Raw genomic sequence first — 15,025 nt, 5'->3', positions numbered from 1 at the left:
GATATATGTGATCTCCTTCCCTTTCTCTTTTTACCGATCTCACCAGTATTTTATTTTATTTTATTTTATTTTTTTATTTTTTATTTTTTTATTTCAGCTCTTCATGGGGGTACAAAAGCTCAGATTATATACATTGTCCATGTCCCGCCCATCCCCCTGAGTCAGAGCCTCAGGCGTGTCCATTCTCCAGACAGTGCACCTGGCACTCACCATGTAGTCATACCTCTATCCCCTCCCCCCACCTCCCTGAGTCAGCACCTTCAAGAAAGACCATTCCCCAGAAGGTCCTCAACGCACTCATCATGCAGGCATACACTCATCCCCTCCCCCCACCTCCCCGCCTCAGTCTGATATCTAATTGGTATCCTTCCCCGATGTGCATTTAGGTGATGATCAGGGAAATCAATTTTCTGGTGAGTACATGTGATGCTTGTTTTTCCATTCTTTGGATACTTCACTTAATATAATGGGTTCCAGTTCTCTCCAGGAGAACCAAAGTGATGTTGTATCATTGTTATTTCTTATAGGTGAGTAATACTACATGGTATACATATACCACAGTTTACTAATCCATTCGTGGATTGATGGGCATTTGGGTTGTTTCCACATCTTTGCAATTGTGAATTCTGCTACTATAAACATTCAGGTACAGGTGTCTTTGTTATAGAATGACTTTTGTTCTGGGTATATGCCCAATAATGGGATTGCTGAATCGAATGGTAGGTCTACTTGAATCTGTTTAAGGTATCTCCATAATGCTTTCCACAGGGGTTGCACTAGTTTGCAGTCCCACCAGCAGTGTATGAGTGTTCCTGTCTCTCCGCATCCACGCCAACATGTGTTGTTTTGGGATTTTTTGATAAAGGCCATTCTCACCGGAGTTAAGTGGTATCTCATTGTGGTTTTGATTTGCATTTCCCTGATGATTAGGGATGTTGAGCATTTTTTCATATGTTTGTTAGCCATTCTTATATCTTCTTTTGAAAAATTTCTATTCATGTCCTTTGCCCACTTTTTGATAGGGTTGTTTGATTTTTTCATGCTGATTTTCCTGAGTTCTAAATAGATTCTTGTTATCAGACCTTTATCTGATGTGTAGTATGCGAAAATTTTTTCCCATTCTGTAGGCTGTCTGTTTATTTTCGTGACTGTTTCTTTGGCTGTGCAGAAGCTTTTTAATTTAATCAGGTCCCATTCGTTTATTTTTGTTGTTGCTGTGATTGCCTTAGGGGTTTTCTTCATAAATTCTTTGCCTAGACCCATGTCTGTGAGAGTCTTTCCTACATTTTCTTCTAGAATTCTAATCGTTTCCTGTTTAAGGTTTAAATCTGTTATCCACTTTGATTTGATTTTTGTGAGAGGTGAAATCTGTGGGTCTGTTTCAGTCTTCTACATGTGGCTATCTAGTTTTCCTGGCCCCATTTATTGAATAGGGATTCTTGTCCCCAGAGTATGTTTTTGTCTATTTTGTCAAAGATTAGATGGCTATATGAGGATGGTTTTATATTTGGAATTTCTGTTCTGTTCCACTGGTCTGTGTCCCTGCACTTGTGCCAATACCAGGTAGTTTTAAGAACCACAGCCTTGTAGTATAGTTTGAAGTCTGGCAAATTAATACCTCCCATTTTGTTTTTATTGCTTAAAATTGCTTTTGCTATACGGGGTCTTCTCTGATTCCATACAAAGTGTACAATTATTTTTTCTAAATCTGTGAAAAATGATGTTGGTAATTTAATAGAGATTGCATTGAATCTATAGATTACTTTGGGTAGTATAGACATTTTAACAATGTTGATTCTTCCGATCCACGAGCATGGTATGGTTTTCCGCCTATTTACATGTTCTGCAATTTCCTTCCTCAGTGTTTCATAGTTCTCTCTATAGAGGTCCTTTGCCTCTTTAGTTAAATGTATTCCTAGATATTTTATTTTCTTTGTTGCTATTTTGAAGGGTATTGAGTCCTTAATTTGGTTCTCTGATTGAATGTTATTGGCATATATGAATGCCTCTGATTTGTGTTTATTGATTTTGTAACCTGAGACTTTACTGAATTCATTAATTAATTCCAGGAGTCTCTTGGTTGAGTCCTTGGGGTTTTCCAGATATAACATCATATCATCAGTGAAGAGCCGATCTCACCAGTATTTTAAAATTGGTATGCGATGTAGCTATTTACAGGGCAGTCATTTTTGTGATTTCCCCTTCCACAGAGAAAGGCTCCCTTGTGGGCCAAAGAGAAATTCTCCCACTCTGTCCCCCTTTGCCATGCTCCTGAAGCCTCTCCCTCCTGTCCCAGGGCTCCTCTGACACGCAGGAGCCCAGCGTCTTGCTCAGCCCGCCCCGTGCTCCTGCCCTCTGACACCCCAGACAGCAAAGCTCTGGCCCTGCTCAGCGCCCTGCCGCCCTCTCCTAGCAGACACAGCCGAACCTGGATTATTCTGAGAACCGTTGAGTTTCAAGTGGGGACACAGGAGTCGAAGGGAATCAAACTAAAGATAGTCCAGGCTCAGTTCTCACAATGCAAGGGGAAAAAAATCCACGGAGGAAGGCTGTTAGTATTCGCACTTTACACATTAGGAAACTGAAGCTCCTTCTGTGGAGGATGAGGGGCAGGAGGACCATTAGTCCGCAGAGAGGAGAGGATGCTGCCTGCGGCCTCGGCAAGGTCCGCAGGTGGGAGCCTGTGGCAGGCGACCCCAGCAGCTGTGGATGGTCTCCAAAGCAGAGCACAGTACTTGCCCCATGAAGTGCACTTGGGCTTTCTTTAGGACACAGCTCTTCCCCTTTGTCCTTCTTAGGGGACTCCTGGCATAGCTTACACACCCTGGCTACTTTGACATGGGCAGGGCATAGGCCAGGTCAACTGAGGGGAGCCAGGTGGCCACCTGTGCCTACAGGTGAGTGTGGGGCAAGGGGTCCGGGGGTGCCCAGCAAATCCTGTGCAATAATTGCTGGACTCATGCTGTCCATCTAGTGGCAGTGAAACTGCCAAAGAAAAATACAGTCAATGGATGTGCTGGCTCCCAGGTGGCTTTTTGGTCTCCTTCAGCTACCTGGCTTAATATCCTGGTAAAAAACAAGACACAGAGCCATTTGTGACTCTTCCAGCATGCCCATCCATTTAAAGAAATTATGAGGATTATAGGTTCCAGAGAGGGAATGTAGAATAGTGGAAGAAGTAACCAATCTACACTAGGGGACATCATTTTAGTCCCCTAGTCAGGTGACCTTGAGCAAATTACCTTCCCTCTCAGATTTTGTTTTCACACCTGTGAGCTAGGGACCAAGCTCTCCCTCTCACAGGGTGGCTGAGGGGGTCACATCAGAACACAAACAGAGTTCGGGAGCTGCAAACAGGCACTCAATAATTTCACCTGTAAAGGATTGGAGCTCAGACCGCAGGGCCCGTCTGAGGCATGGCTGGGCAGTTTGTCTCCAGCTTCCCTTTTCTGAAAACCGACTCCCACTCAGTGGTTTCTGCTGCCCACGGCAGGCACCAGAGTCTGGATATCTAGCCTGGCGTGCGCTGCCCACCAAGAAAGCTTCACAGTCATCTCCATGTTCCATCAGGGCAGGAAAAGAGATTCTCCAGCCTCAGGCTGGGGTGTCTTTTCCAGAGCTGATGTGTAGCCACTAGCTAATCAAGGGATATTTCCCCAGAGCATGAGTTTTATTCCATAAACATTTTAGATGTTTTTATATTCAAAACCACTTGGACATACCAACAAGTAGAATGCAGAGCTTATTAGAATTAAAAAAAAAAGAAACCTGAAGACATGCTTCTACTTAGGACAGAGAAGTGTTTCAAATGACTTCCGACAGTTCTGAAGGTGTCTAATGTGGGGTCTGGCAATCTCAGTTTATTTGCTCGGGAGGAAATGAGGCCCAGAAAAGTGGAGAGACTCGCCGCCCACCTCCTTGCTCTGTCCTCTATGAGGGAGAAGCACAGACGCCTCTGACTGTCTTGTTCCCACTGCGTCCTGGTGCCCAGACAGTGCCCAGCACCACTTGCTGGCACTCAGGAAGTGCAGGGTCAGTATTCCTTATCCAAAATGTTTGTGACCAGAGTGTTTTCAATCTCAGATTGTTTTCTGGTTTTGGAATATTTGCAGAACACATACTGGTTGAGCATCCCTAGTCTAAAAACCTAAAAGCTGAAATGCTCCAATGAGCATTTCCTTTCTGCATCATGTTGGTGCTCAAAACGTTTCAGATTTTGGAGAATTTGGGATTTGGGATTTTTGGATTAAGGGATGCTCACCTTGTATTTATTAAATAACTCAATTAATTTTAAGGGGCAAAGAGGACTCATGCTCTGAGTTGCCTAGGGAGTATCCACAAGAACTCAAAGGATGGGACGTGGCGCTTCCTCGGGGCAGGAGCAGACAGTTTCTGACATTCAGGGACTGGCCCTGCAAGGTAAGAAGGGTTTTGGCTGGGGGTGGGGATGGGATGGGGTGTGAACCTGACCCAAGCATCTCACTAGAGATGAAAAGCCCCTGTTTCCTAAAGATCCTTCTTAGAAGAGCAGGAAACGCACTGACATAGTCACAGTGTCATTCCTCATAGTGAGATTACAAGTTTCATCCCCTTTTTAGAAAACTTTTTTCCTAGTTGTTAAATACTGAGGGTGTATCACTGACAAAATAAGAACTAGAACTTCTGTAGCGCTCGTTACACATCAGCACAGCGAGCATTCCGCCAAGTGCCCTGTCGTCTGTGCATTTCTTCAGTGCCAAAGTGAGGCGCTTGCGGGCATCCCGGGACGTGTGCACCAGCCGCGACTCTCGTTGGAGGCAGCTCCTGTCAGCCAGCCCTACGGCCAGCCCTGCCCACACGTGCGACTTTTACAGTGCCCCCCATCCCCATGGTTTGGTAAAAAAGAAAAGCGCTTGGATGCCGCACAGCCAAGCAGTGAGAGCCATTTGGAACAGAAACCCATAACAGCGACCTCCCCTCCCTCTTGGGAGCCCGCGCGCCTGGCTGTGCCGGCGCCAAGGCCACGCTCTTCTTCCGCTGAGCTCTGCTGTCTCTCCAGTGACAGCACCACCACTCTGGCTGACTCTGCTCACTAGAACTCAGCTCCATGAACAGAAGAAACCAGAGTCTCTCTTTTAGGGAAAGAACTGCCTTTGTCAAAGACATACCATCCTGCCTGCTTGGGGTGGAGAAGGGGAAAAAGCCCGGGGAGTCCTCGGTTGCCCTGCAGAGAAGTTGCCAGGAGTTGGATGATGGGGGCCAGGAAGGATTTGGGGAAGAGAAGGAAGGCAGATGAGGTGCAAAGTCACACAGCGGGAGGCTGTAGTCCCACTGAGAAAGGCCTGGACTGGGGTTGCTGAGGGACTTTTAAAAATAGGGCTGTCAAAAAAACAAATTAGGGCTGTCTACTACTTAATTCTCGGCTCTGTAGTCCCTGTACTTTTAACCTTCTGTAAAGACTCTTAAACATATAAACTCCCTGCAGGAGGATTCCAGGGAGTCGGGAGGGGGTCCCAGCGCCAGGCGGGGCTGCTAGGGCAGGAAGGAGAGGTGGGATGGACAGTAGGCGGGTGTGGGGAGAGCGACATGGGGTGGGGGAGGGGGTGGGGGAGGGGATTCAGGAGCAGGTGCCCGCAGGTGGACGCAGGGCCTGAACACAGAATTCCCAGAGAGTCCTGGGGGGGTGCTGATTCCCTGTGGTGTGCAGGATGGGGGCTGCACCAAATTTTATTTAAATTTCAAAGGAGAGGGTGGCCCAAGCTGATATTTGAGTTCCATTACCAGGTTTATTCCTTACAGCAAGAAGAATTTAAATTCTGTGGAAATTCTAGGACTTCCCTTTTACATTTAAACAAGATTCTTCTGCTCCTATATCCTGATATCCTTGCAAGGAGGCAGTAAATTTAAGAAACTTTATTTTTTATTCTGTGCTTCAGGAAATGTCACGGCTCAACACGTATTTATCACATGTTGCCCTGGCGCTCAGGCCCATAGAGAATTGAATCTTCCTGTCTGCAATGACCTAGAACCTAACTGAGGATACGGGATAAGACAGGTGTGAGGTTTGGTGATATCTACTCAAGCATCAGGTGCTGGTTTGTCAGGGGAGAGATGCCACCTCTGTGGGACGGGCTTGAAGGAAAGGGAAGAGCCTGGAAGGCCAGACAGAGCCTGGGAAGGTCTCAGTGAGGAGGTGGGCCTTGCAGAAGGGCTTAGGCACTGACCATTGGTGGGGAGGGTCCTGCAGACCAGGAAGGTTCCTGGTTGTGGGAGCTGTCCTGTGCACCATAGGACATTGAGCAGCAGGCCAGCAGCACCCCCTTCCCAGTTTTGACAACCAAAAATGTGTCCTGAGGTTGGCACATGTCCCCTGGGAAGCAGAACCACACACTGAGTAAAGGGAACAGCGTGCAAGTTGGAGCGGGAAAGAAAGCTGGTCAGCACAGGTGCTCTTGCGTGGCCTCCCCACAAGCCTCCCCAGACCACTGACCTAAGCACCTGTGGCCACGTGTCCTGTGGCCACATGCTCAGGGCACCGCTGGGGGCCATGCCTCTGAGAAGGGTGCTATGACGGTGGCAGTCACACAGCCCTCTGGGGCATCAGTGGCCTAGTTACATTTTGGGATAGTGGATGTTGCGTTTATGGGCACAAAAATAGCCCCAAGTGCCAAGCCAAAGAATTTGGATTTGCTCTGCTCAGTACAGGTTGGGTATCTCTAATTTGATTTCAGATTTTCAGATCAGGCATGCTGAACCCGTAAGTATAATGCAAATGTTCCAAAATCTGAAACACTTCTGGTCCCAAGCATTTTGGACAAGGAATACTCACCCCCTGTAGCACATTCTGATGTAATTCTTGACACATTTCAGCAAGATTAATTTGACAGTGACGTGTCCAATTGCATGCAAGGAAGGAGCAGAGCTCTCTGACCTGGAGAGTACAGGCAGGCCACAGGAGGCCTAGGACCCTGAAACTAGAGCCATCATTTTGTGGGTTTATTCACTTTTCCGAGGAGGGATTCCATAGCCTACATCAGACCCCCAGACGTTGATACTCTTAGATTCTACTGATGTCCAACCACGAGACGGGGCCATCAGTGGTACTCTAATAGGATGTCCCTCCACCCATCTGTCAATCTAGTCCCTGCCCCCACCTCCCACAAGCAAACATCCTGTCCACAAACGATCATGGCGCAGTCGCCGTGTGCTGTGTGCCCAGGACCTGCCCGGGACTCTGGCTGCCAGGAGGGGTGCAGCGCACAGGTGAGCAGCCAGGAGTCACTCAGGTGTTTAATGAAGTAGAGGTGGCTCCAGAGGACCACAGAACTGCGGAACCTTCTGGAGGTGTTGTCTCGCCAGTAAGGACCCCGCCAGAGGAAGAGAGGCCTGGAGTTGCTGGTGGCTGAGCAAAGGAGAGAGGAGAGCACGGGCTGAGAGCCACGGGGCGGGGGAGACCTCCGCACTGGCATGACCTGGGCCGGGCCGCCCCAGGGGAAGGAAGCCTGGCGGTGAGTCGAGGCTGCAGGCCGGGAGGGCTGGCCGGCTGAGAAGCAGAGGACCGTGTCCAGTTTTAGACACACTGAGCTGCAGGCGATGGGAGGGTGTTAGAAGAATATTCAGAAAATGCCTGAGGGGAACTGGGCGCCCGGGGCTGAGGCTGGCGAGGCTGCGGGGCGGAGGCGGCAGACAGGAAGGGCCTGTTTTCTCGAGACGGCGAGGGCCACGTGAGGCCGGGCTGGCACAGCTCTGGCTTCTCTGGGCACTCTCTTTCATGGGCTTTTTGTGGGGGAAAAATGTCTGACTACAGCAACATTAATTAGTTTCTGATTCCAGATTTGAAAGAGTAGCTGAATGGTATGCGGCGCCCTTTTCCTGGAGTAACTGGAGGGGAGGTCCAGGCACTGGGTGGGCAGCCAGGCGGGAGGGTCCCCGTGGCCTGTCTGAGACAGACTCGCGCACGCGGCCAGGCAAGCCGCAGCCCTGGCGGAGGGGGGAGCAGAGATGACGGAGAGGGGAGAGGCTCTGCGTCCCGCAGTAGCGCGGGGACGGCCGCGGCCGCCGGCGCTTAACCACCGGCCCTGCAGGGAAACCGCCGCATAGGAACGGTGGTGGCCCGGCCGGAAGAACGTGGGCAGGGACCACCAGGAGCACCCCTGGGCCCTGCTGGGGGACATCCAGGGCCCCAAGACGGACACTGTTCAGTTCATCTATTTAAGCGGTATATGCACAGATGATTTCTGGTGCGGAACACACAGGCAATAATCCTTTGTTTAATTAATGTGAAACTACTGAAATATACTTGTACATTGGCTGAATTTTATTGTGTTTTGCATGTTTGTCAATTGAGAACCGTGCTATTTGGAAAGGTAGGCGTGAGACTGGGGAGAGCCCGGTCGGAGAGCCGGCCCTGCTGCCTCGGTGGGAAGGTGCGGAGCCCTGGGCTGGCTGGACTCTGCTCACCCGCAGCAGAGGGACAGCAGCCCCCGTCCTGCAGGCTGCTGGGAGAACGAGCGACAACACGGGTGAAGTCCCGGCACACAGCAGGTGCTCAATAAACACAGTAATAATACAAACAATTAGATTTGGCTTAATTGGCGTCTATCTGTCAGATACACACACACAAAGACAGACAAAATTTTACGTGTGCCCTTTCACCCCAGCTTATTGTGTGAGGCCTCAAGCTCCAGGGCCCAGGGCCCGCAGTGACGCCCGCACTCTCCACAGCAGGGGTTCTTGCCAGCTTCTTACCTTCTGATGCTCTGATTCTTGGAGGTGGTGCCTTGTTATCAGGGTTCAGTGACCCTGCCCTGCGGGGGGTGGTGCAAATCTTTTAAAATCTCTATCAGCCATTTGTAATTCTTCTATGAATGGCCTGCTCATATCCTTTGCCTTCTACTTTTTTAATTGAGTTGTTTTTGTTTTCCGTAGTGACTTTTAGGAGCTCTTTTATGTTAAGGATTTTAACTTTTTGTTGTATTTTTTCAGTCTGTGGTTTTTCTACTGTGTTCTGGAATCTGGATATTTTGAGGATAACCAGTGTGCCTCATGCTGGCCAAAATTCCTGGAATGACAACCCTCAGGTGAGATTCCAGCAAAGGCTTGAGAACAGCATCATCTGTTTGGATGACTACATGGGCCATTTGAAAACCACCATTCTGTCTTTCCCCACTGTTGATTTATCTTTCTCCTGCTTGTCCAACAAGCTACTCAGTGATGAGCTAAACCTGCAAATCGCAGTCTACTTTCAGCCGTATTAGTTTTGGTTCTGTGTGTTAACAGCATTCTTCAGTTTTGGTTCTTGCAGCTGTTTTCCTGTGGTGGGTGTAGCTGAAGATCATTTTCGTTGTTTCTGAACCTGAAAATTCAGAGACATTTAAAAAGCTTCCACAGGCATGTACTAGCTGTGGATGGGAGGACTTGCCCTAATGCTGTCTCTCCCTTTTTCTTTCTAACAGGCTGTTAAAACAACCTTCAGCCTGGAAGATATAATAGCACCTCATTTACCTAGAATGTCAGTGCATTTTTTAATTAAGGGAAAAGTCCTGCCTTGAGAAATAATGTATTTTTTAAAATGTTAACTCCTTTGGGTGTTCTTTCTAAAGTGCTGTGAATACTTTTCTGTCTCTCAGATAGGTACTAAACACAGTTTAATCTTTTTTTTCCTAAGGCTTGAGATATTTTTCAGTGGGAACATTCATTTTAACCTGTCCCTGACCTAAGTGTGTTCACCTCCGGCCACCAGATTACCTCTCCACCCTGCCACCGCCAGCGAGCACCGAGTGGCCTGGGTGCTTCTCCTTGTGGGAATAAGTTCCCTCTTTTTTCTCTTCTCATTCCTCTTCCTCATCAGCTTTCTCAGAGGGGTGCTGAGGCCCATGGTGGCTCGTGGCTGCTGCCTCATGGCCGGCTCTGTGACCCTGCGACCGCAGCCCCACAGCTTAGAAATCCTGGGAGCAGGTGAAGGGGATACTGTCCCTCCACCCTGGGGCTCTCTCAGCGGCTGCCTCTCTTTAGGACAGGACATCAATGTCCCTTCACGGTTTCATTTGCTCAGAAACCACGTCCCAGGCAGTAGGTGCAGGGGAGGTAGAGGGTCAGACCTTGTCCTCAGTGGTCCAGTCAAGGACAGACACTGTAAATCAGCAAGAAAGCCCTTACTGCTATCCTAGCAGCAAGTCACTTCTCTTCCAGCCTTACTGACGCAAGTGCCAGCCTTCCGTCCTTTCCCGTACAGCATCCCCAGCCTGCTTCTCCCTTCCCCAGGCCCCCGCCATCGGCAGAGGAAACCAGGCAAAGGCCCTGGTTCTAAGGGAGACTCAACCTCCACCCAGTGGGCCTGGGTTCGGGACCAAGCGGCAGCTCAGGGAGCCTCGTCAGCTGTGGGCCTATTTTATCACCATTGCCATACGGCTTTCACGTGTCTAAAAGAACACAGTGGCTCTGCAACTGCGTCCTACTACATTTTGTGCAACTCATAAATAGTGCAGTTGTATTATGGCTTATAGGCTGATCTGAAAACACGACCATTATTTATACCATTAAATCTAAGAGAAAATCATTGAGTGTTCCAAACATCTATCTAGCACCACGTATTAGGAAATTGAGTAGTGTTTGAACTGTACTGTGCTGTAATAAAACAGCACTTTGGGGAGCCAGGAAGGTAGACTATTGGCTACTTGAATAGTAAATCATCTGCCTCTTGGGTTCTTATGCCGAATCTTTTAAAATAGTTTTTATGTAGTTCTTCACTTTCAGTTTCCTTTTCTCCCCTAAATTCAGTTTCTTTCCCCAGCAGAATACTTTCTGTTTTCATCCCGTTAGTAGTAAGTGTTGGCTAGTGGGCAGGACCCCGTGGCTTGTGAGAGCTACGCGCAGTAGGACTGAGCAGAGCGCCAGCGAAGGGCGCTGGGGAGCGGCGCCCAGACCTGGTCACATCTAGTTTTCTGTTTAGAGCTCTTTTGTTGTTTACTCCTGAATTTGCAACTGAGTTTCAGATACTTGAACTTGCTGCCTAAATCCCCCCCCTCCCCGAATGTATTTCGCTGTATGTCGTTCCAACTCTATTTTGTTAACAATTTCTGACACGTTTGTCAGAGTTCTTTGTGTAATACCATTACCTTTCACCGATGCGAACTCTCCCTTTTACAGAGACATGAACTTCAGGAGCTGGTGGGAGACCTGACCTCCCACCTGGAAGCAGAGGGCAACGCCCCTTCCTTCTTGGACTGGAGGGTGTGGGGCCCACCTCCCACCTGGGTGCCTTGCCTTCTTGCCTGCTCACAGTCCTTTCTCTCAGATCAAAGTGTAAATTGCCTTTGGGCAAGAACTCAGGGCACCTGCATATTCAGCCCTCAATCAACTTTTAGAGAGTTGAAAGAAAGCAAATGTCTCTTCAGTGTTTGTGCCTGGTAATGTGAGCTCTTCCAACGGTGGAAATGTAGTCGGACTCCCAAGGGATATGCCAGGGTGGGAATGAGAGTCCTGAAAGGTTCCAACTTTTTAAATAAAAGGAGCTCCAAGAGGAGCTGTACTTCATGTTGCTATCCCTGTATAAGATGACCTAATGCTTACTTTCTTTGCCTTTGGCTGGGACTCCCTATGAACATTTCTCTGTATGGGAAAGGAAGCAAACCAGCACCCACAGAGGGGGAAATGCCCACAGGCTCTTCTGTGAGGGAGAAGGTTGCTCACGGCCCCTGGGGTAAGCAGGTGCTGGCGGCCTCTTGGGTGGGCTAGAGTCACATCGCCTCAGGGATGAAACGTGGTTGGCCCATGCCAGCCGCTGGCCACACCTGTGTGAACCTGATGGACAAATGCAGATTGCTGGCCCAGGCTGGAGCTTCTGCAGGGTTGTTCAGTATGTCGTTGTTATCGTTAATGAGCAACTTCAGGGGTCTTACAAGGAATGCAGAAAAGTCAGAGGAGAGTTCATTACCAGGTGCCCTCTCATGACAAAGAGCAAACATTGTCTAAACATAAGCCTGATGTTTGGGGTGTATGAGAACAAAACCTGGCTTCAATGCTTCCACAAAGCACCCCAACTGAACTACGAGACCAATGATAAGTCATACCATCTCATCTCTACCGACCAGTCCACTCACCCATCCATCCATCTACCCATCCACATATCTACCCTTCCATCTATCTATCCACCTGTCCATCTTATTCATCCATCCATCCATCCACCTATCCATCCTTTCATCCATCTGCCTATCCCTCCATCCATTCTACCCATCCATCCATCTATCCATATATACATCTATTCATTCATTCATTGTCATTCAATACATCTTTTATTTCATAACCATCAGATGCTAGGCACTCTGCTCAATGCTTCGAATACAGAAGTAAACAAAACAGATGTGGCCCAGCTCCTGTTCTCATGGAGTGAGCCTCATATCCAGAGAGAGAAACTGAGACAGAGAATAGAATCTTCTCAGTAGAGCAAGTGATGCCTCAGGACACACAGAGGCGCAGAACTGGTCTGACTCAACCCCAGCAGCTCATGGTTTTGAGAAGCTAAATATATCTCAGTGTCTCCTGGTCTGGGGTCAAGCACTCCCTCCCCCACAGGCCTCTCCTCCAGAAGGAAGTCATATGACCATTTCCCATCATGAATTCACCAGGGTCAACCCACCTACACCCAGGCATAATTTTTTATGCGATAAAAGACCCAAAGGGTGGAATTCAAAATACTTTTGTCTATTACAATTTGTGTGGTTTGGGGTTTTCTTAAATAAGACAGTGACAGGCATAGACATAGACACTGCAGGGTGTTGTGGTTCTGGAAAACACGTGCAGTGGGACCAGAGGAAAAAAGTCAAATACTTTTGATGTCAGAAAGGTTCTGGCCCCCACGTTGCAGCAGGTGACTCATGAAGTGCAGCTCTCTTTTTCTGTTTTCTTTTCAGGATTCTGTGTGAGCTGTGTGACTTTCCAACACAGTTCTGAGGGTTGTCATCGCAGAAGGACCCATACTCTTCATTCCAGGGCCACCCCATGGGACCACCATGGGCCCCTAAGCTGGACCACCAAACATGCTTCTGAGTTCCCTCTCAAATAGCCCAGTTCTTTTTGCATTTTCTGCCACACAGCTCTCGTCTGTATCAGAACCCAGGTCATGGCCTTGCAGAGTCAGCATGCAGCGAAGGGGCAGGAGGAACCTGAAAGACATGGAAAAATGTGAATTACACGATATTAAGTGTCAAAAAGCTGGTTACAAATGTGGTATTTACAGTCTGACACAATTTTATATGAATAGAATACTGCAAAGGCATATACCCAAATGCTAACCGTTGTGTTTTCTTCTAGAGTTTTATAAAAGTTTATGTTTTATCTTTAGGTCTCTGATCCATCCTGAGTCATCTTTGGTATCAGGTATGAAGTCCCACTTGAAGTTCATCTTTTCTCATATGGATATACAATTTCCCAGCACCATCTGTTGAAATGGCTCACCTTTCCCCATGGAGCTGTTTATGCACTGGTGTTAAATGTCAGTGGGCCATATTTGTGTGGGTCTATTTCTGGACTCTCTTTTCTAATCCACTGATCTGTTAGTCTATCTTTAGGAGAATACCACATGGTCTTAATTGCTGTAGTTTTGTAATAATTCTTGAAATCAGGTAGTGTGAGTCCTCCAACTTTATTCTTCTCATCTACTTATTTTAGTTTTGCTAAAATATTTCGGACATTAGATATTTACAGACATAGTGAGGTTTCTCTCCTTGTGTTTCATTATGCAATGACTTCACAATCATCCTCAACCACATCAACAGTAATTCCTTATCATCCTCTAATTCTTGGTCCCTCTTAGTATCTCTAGGAGCAAGTGTCTTGTCATTGTCCTTGCTCCTCTTTCCCATTAAGGTTCCTACCACCCTTATAGAAGGAAACAATACAGCAGAACAAAGTAACCGCTATTCCAGATGCCTCTTTCTGTTGCTTCTCATCATATGCTACCACATCCCAGAAAGCCTCAGCTAAGCATTTGTCCCAGTTATCACAGAAGGAAGATGCAGTTTCTGGTAATATATGAGTTTTAATTCCACCATAACAAAATAACTGGGCCATTGTGTATTTCCTGATATTTCATTCTTGCATGAGATTCAATACATTAGTATTTTAAAAATCAAATCTTGATATTTTTCCTCTGAATTGCTTTGTAATCTTGAGCACATTCTCTCAGCATCCAACTGACTGCTGTTATGAGAATTGTACTAATCCTTCCTCTGAATCATGGCTTTCAGATAATAAGCTGCAAAAAGTACTCTAAAGATATCAAAGAAATGACAGATGCCCCTTAATGTGAGTGTGGCTTTAGAAGAAAAAAAAAGCAACACTACAATTAATCACAGAGTCTATTTCCGGTGTCACAGTAAGTCACATAAGACAAACACATAGAACTAGGTCCCTAAAAATGTCAAGAAAACCCACATGCCCAGAATAAGAGAATGGTGAGAAGTGTGCTGAATCATGTCGTAGCTAAAAAAGACGGGAAATTTTTCTCAAGCTTGTTAATATGCTCAAGAGTCTAAAGTCAGATGAGAAAAGGAGACAAAGAGGGGCTAGAGGAGGAAACCCAGAAGGTGCACATTAAGGAAGTTGCCGTCTGAAACGCGCACAGTGCTCCTCTGGGCACCGGGGATGTGGAAGACTGGTCACAGTGCCCGGGGGAAGCGCAGCGCTGCGCGTGGGAGTCGCTCGTCAGTGGGAATGCCCCAAGGTGCCTCACTTCTTAAAACTCATGAGGCAGCAATTGCACCCCCAGAGCTATCTCGGACAATAATATGACTTAGGAATGATGCTCTTCAGTGATTATGATTTAACTACAATTAACAACTGGTGACATCTGTGGAGTATTCACTATGTCCCGGGCACCAGAACACAATACATGCGTTAATTCATTTAATCCCCCGATGAACAGCCCTAAGAAAGTGTATGCTACTATTATTCCCATTGTACAGATGAAGAAACCAAGGTCCAGAATTTTGCCAAGGTCGGTCACCCAGCTAGAAAGTGGCAGCACTGAGCTTCGGAGTTAAGCAGT

The 15,025-nt window shown here is 47.5% G+C and overlaps 1 long non-coding RNA gene across 1 annotated transcript; it reads left to right on the top strand.

Moving 5' to 3' along the window:
- The first annotated feature begins 9,024 nt into the window (after nt 1–9,024).
- LOC123638157 lies at nt 9,025–14,032 on the top strand. The gene is made up of 3 exons (XR_006735212.1): nt 9,025–9,059; nt 13,322–13,356; nt 13,846–14,032. It is a non-coding gene; the product is annotated as an uncharacterized LOC123638157 (long non-coding RNA).
- Nucleotides 14,033–15,025: the final 993 nt, after the last annotated feature.

The sequence above is a fragment of the Lemur catta genome, chromosome 5, assembly GCF_020740605.2.
Source record: "Lemur catta isolate mLemCat1 chromosome 5, mLemCat1.pri, whole genome shotgun sequence".
Classification (NCBI taxonomy): domain Eukaryota; kingdom Metazoa; phylum Chordata; class Mammalia; order Primates; family Lemuridae; genus Lemur; species Lemur catta.
Note: the sequence above shows the minus strand (reverse complement) of the source record. Positions and strands in the feature narration are given on the sequence as shown.